The sequence below is a fragment of the Limulus polyphemus genome, unplaced genomic scaffold (assembly GCF_000517525.1).
Source record: "Limulus polyphemus unplaced genomic scaffold, Limulus_polyphemus-2.1.2 Scaffold1920, whole genome shotgun sequence".
Classification (NCBI taxonomy): Eukaryota; Metazoa; Arthropoda; class Merostomata; order Xiphosura; family Limulidae; genus Limulus; species Limulus polyphemus.
In genome coordinates, this window is record NW_013667530.1 from 205833 (window position 1) to 210789 (window position 4957).

Consider the following 4957-nt stretch of genomic DNA (forward strand, 5'->3'; position numbering starts at 1 on the left):
GTACAACTCTAAAGTATAAGACCTGGCATCGGATCAACGATAAGTCTACAAACATATAGCACTAAAAAAACTGGATTTCGATACTCGTGGTGGGCACAGCACAAATAGCCCATTGTGTAGCTTTGCGCTTAACAACAAACAAACAAAAGCAAAGTGTAAGACTGAATTTTAGTTCTCATTGATATGTTAATATAGAAAAAAATCTAATGTCTTCGTTGCAGCATTAATTTTGAAACTTATTTGTATTAGGAAATGGTTTGTTTGTTTGTTGTTGTTTTTAGAGAAAAGTCACAATGAGCTACCTGCTGTGTCCACCACGTAAATCGAAGCCCGGATTTTAACGTTGTAAGACCATAAACTTACCACTGTCCCACCGAGGGACAGTAAGAAATGGAATATTACTGCGAACTTGAAAATTTCAGTTTATTAAGCATTTTGAATAATATATTGCGATTAAAATACTTAAGCTGAAGTTCAAATTATGTTTTTAAACTCATTTGACGCGTTTTTCTAACATTTATTCGAAGCCAACTGTAAAAAAATTCATGGGTGAAACTTCCAAATATCTGCATTACACTATACGTTATAAGATACTTTCGTAGCATCTGTTCCGCATAAAATAATTATTTACGTTCTTAAAATCAGTAATTTGGTGTTAAACCGTATTATGACTCGCAACATACTTTTTGTTTCTACACACATACCTAGAGCAGTGGTAAAATGAGAAATTACGTCTAAAAGGAAGACAGAAAAATCAGATTAACAATCTTCAGATTTATCACCTGTAAAAGAATATTATAAATCTCTTATTCTTCTAAGATTATTACAGATGTTTCCCTTATCAGCGACGAAGTCATAATTCTCTACTGGAGGCACAGACGTGAATGTCTTCCTCAGCGAGAACAGACGAAGACCCTTTTGACTGCTTTCACCACCATTTACACTCGAGTGAAATTGTACAACACCCTCGAGAAGTTTGGCCCGCCGGTGTTGTACCTCGATACAGACAACATAGTTTTGATATCAGACGGAACTAACGAAGAAGAAAGATTTTCTCGGATTGTTTACAGACGAGCTTGAACTATAGTAATCGCATTGCATGGCACAACGCAGTCTATGGAAAGGAATGGTTATATGGCATAATTAGCTCATCATCAATTGTCTCCGGTGGCTCAGCAGTAAGTCTGAAACTTATACTGATCAAAATCTGGTTTCAATACTCAAGGATAGAAAAACAATGGTAGCCCATCGTATAGTTTTTTTTTTGTTGTTTTTGCGTAACAACAAATAAAGATGATGAATTTTGGATTGTTCTTTTTTTGGGGGGAAGTCATTGGCAGTATAGGCATTTATTTGGTTTTAGTTTGAGTAATCTATTTTCTCTCAAGGTTTTATACTGCTAAAATCGGGGGTTTAATTCCTGCGGTGGGCGAAGCGCAAATAATTGACTGTGTAGCTTTACACTAAAGCAAACAGACCAAGACAAGAAAGGCTAAGCGCTAGAAAAACAGGTAGTCCATTCCACTATACATATTAAGTCAACTCTCCTCTTGAGAATAAAGATTTTCTTCTCGAAAACGATGAGGGTTGTTGATTTTTTTTAATTGTGATTAACTTCTGATTTCATTCTATGAAGAAAGAAAACAGTGGGTCACACAAAAAGCCCCAACACTTGAAAAGACGAGAAGCAGTAAGTGAAAAGATCAAGATAAAAGAAATGGATATTAATTCTACCTGTAGGAAACTAGCCAAAATACATTGATCACTGACGTATATGACACCACATGGAAAAATTATATTTTGCAAAGTCAAAGTTGGAGGTTTTCTTCCTGTTGTCTTTTGATAAGAAGGACTATTATCCTTTAAGATCCATCAATGATGCGAAATTCTTTTTCACGTTTTCTTTTACTCTGAAGTCAAGAGTAGGAAGTTTGAATACTTTACAAACATATCTTCATATCTTACAAAAATATTAAAGCCGATAGACCAAAACTAACTAAACAAATAAACACGAGAATACTTCATCTTCTAGTATAAGATTGTATCTTCATCCCCTGTTTTCTCAATTTGAGAAATAATATAAATTATATGTTTTATCATTACACAGATTATATGTAGAAATATTTTTGACTTATGATTGAGAAGATAGAAGAAACTCACGACCTGTGAGTGAAAAATGCAACATAGAAGAGTTTTAATGATGTGGATCTCGAACATACTATGAACGATTGACACAGAAATAAAGGTACTCACATTATGACAGATAGATAACATTCAGCCTTTTTTTACGCAAAACAGATTTTTACCGAATAGAGTGAACGTAAAAAAAATTGTCTTGTGCGAAATAAAATATAGTTTTTGTATAAAAATAGATGGTGAAGTAGCGACAAAACTATATATTTAACATAATTAAAGAGGAACCCGAGTATTACTCTGGACTACTGAAAAACTTCAGGTTGAAAAAGTGAAACGTCTAGGCGTAAGACTTATTTTCAATTGTCCGAAAGAAGCTAAAGTTTTTCAGATGCTCTTACACATGTTTAAATGTTTGTATCAGAAATATCAAATAGGAAAACCTCTTTTAACATGTTTAGGCGATTCCAAAAATTGCAGATAAATTTCCGTCGAAAGAAATAGAATTCATTTCTTCATTACATGGTTAGGACAAGTGCTTATATATTTTACGATAGAGTTTTAATAATTCTAGTTTTAATGAATCTTCACAGAATAATTCGTACAATTTCCAATATTACAATATGAATTTAATTTAATTCTGCTCTGTGTAGAAAACATTGTAACAGATCTTACAACTGGGAAGTAGTTTATTGTTCATGTTGCAAGTGAAACTGTGAAATCGTTCCACTAATCTTGATGAAATGTAATATATCAAAACATGAAATAGAAAAACATATTCAATTTTTTATTTTCTGCATTTAGCTTGCAAGGTACTCTGAAATTACCAGTATTTAGTTTCACTTCCAATTTTCAAAATATACAGATTCTGTTTTGATTTTGATAGTTTATCTATATGTTAAACATGTCTTAAAATATTTCCTTTTTTAGTTCGAATTTCCATACATATTGTTAATCATGCTTTTTCGTATTTCTTATGATACTTTAAAAACACCAGAGGACGTTTTATTGCTTTCTAAGTGATAAAGCCTTTCATAGTTCGATAGTCGCCATTGTTTCTATAAACCCGACGGAAATCTGGTAGAATTGAGGATTGCGATAGACCCATTTTAGGCCTAGGTCTATATGAAGATAATTTTATTTAAGCGCAAATTGAAACAGGTGGATAACATTTTGAACATCTTCGATTACTATATCTTATAAGGTAGATAAGTCACTAATTAACTAGGTTAATAGTTAGGCTTATGCAGTCTGACTGAATTCTAGTAATGGCTGTTTATGAGTTTTGCTTTTTAGACTGTTGTGTACACGCTCTACGCGTACCTACCTTGTGTAATGAATCGCTTGAAATTTACATTTCGGCTTCGACTTTGCATATTGTGCGATGTTTAGTTCAATGACATTCTTACGGTATTGGTACATTATATTATGTGAAAAATGTAAGCCTGTGTAATAACTTAATTATGTTTATCATGAAATTAAACGTACTGTAAGTATAAATTATAATTTATATACTAGTGTAGAAATTCAGTGGAGAACAATGAGGTGATGACACAGTTTCACTTACGATACAAGTTACAGTGCTTGTTACCATAATCTTACAACTTGTAACAAGCTAGATTCTAAAGTTTTCTTGTGTGGATAGTAGGTACCAGGAGACAATTTCATGTAGAAATTTCTGATGCCATCCAGTCATGTGGAATCTTTGGTGCAGAAATTAGTCTCATAAATGAATTAACATAACACATCTGAAGCCTATTTTGATCTTTTTATCTTGCCAAACAAGTCCTTGTCATTTGCAAAATCAATGTTTCAGAATTTTTTTTCCCCTGTTGGTTGACATGGCCCCTGACTTTCCACTTTTTGTATTTACGTTCATAAAAATAACTCGTAAGCCTAGTTTTTAAGCTGTATTTTATTGAATTTTAAACTTTTTACAAGTAATTGCTTGACTGTTTCAATTATTTTGAACTTTCTGCTTGGAAATAAAATTGTATTTTCTTGGTTAAATTGTTGCATAAATCTTTCTCTTGTGTCATGAAAGTTTCACAAGTTATCTTCTAAATATAATGTGGGAGGTCCTATGTGAAAGATCATCCCATGACCATCTTGATCATTTATGTGCATCTTCTCTATTGATTTAACAATGTCTTGCTATATTTTCCTGGAATGACTTCTCTTCCATCCATTAGCTCTTGTAGAATGAGGTTAATTAGGTCTATATGTTTTCTTGCATAGCTGACCATGCCACCTTATGCCTCTTTATAGTGGCTAATAGTTTCACAGGCTTTCCAATTAATGCTGGTATTTATGCTAGGAATGAACTGTTTGTTCTGTATGTAGATTAAGGGATAATTAGGAACATATTTGTGATATCTCAACATGAAAGCCACTTCCATGTTCCTGTAGGTAAAGTCCAAATTTTGCATGTATACTGGTTCATGGAGTACTCCATTGTTCTAAGGAAGTGTATATTAACTTCATGCTAATTTTCTATGTCTCCTAATATTTTGCCAAATTTCTCAAAAGTTGCACGTGTGATGTTCATTTTTTTTTACCACCTATGAGATTGGACCCAAAGTATTTGAAGTATTTCAAACATTTTCAAGCAATATAGATTCTTTTTGCTGGTATCATGGTACATTTCCCCATAGACATGTTTTTTGCAATGATTTTAATTCTTATGATATTACAGTTCATATAATCTTGCTCTCGGATCATCTGATCTTGCCTACCATGTCTATGTCATTTGCAAAATGAATGTTCAAGTCCCCCCCCTAATTATAGTTGACATAGCCCCTAACTCTTTCTACTTTTGCATTTA

The 4957-nt window shown here is 32.8% G+C and overlaps 1 protein-coding gene across 1 annotated transcript in view; it reads left to right on the forward strand.

Moving 5' to 3' along the window:
* Positions 1-3158: 3158 nt before the first annotated feature.
* The window catches only part of LOC106465360 (zinc finger CCCH domain-containing protein 10-like), a 17184-nt gene continuing 15385 nt past the window's right edge, over positions 3159-4957 (forward strand). The window contains exon 1 of the mRNA XM_013925578.2: positions 3159-3294. The gene's annotated coding sequence lies outside the window, so the exon portion shown is untranslated. The remainder of the gene's footprint in view (positions 3295-4957) is intronic.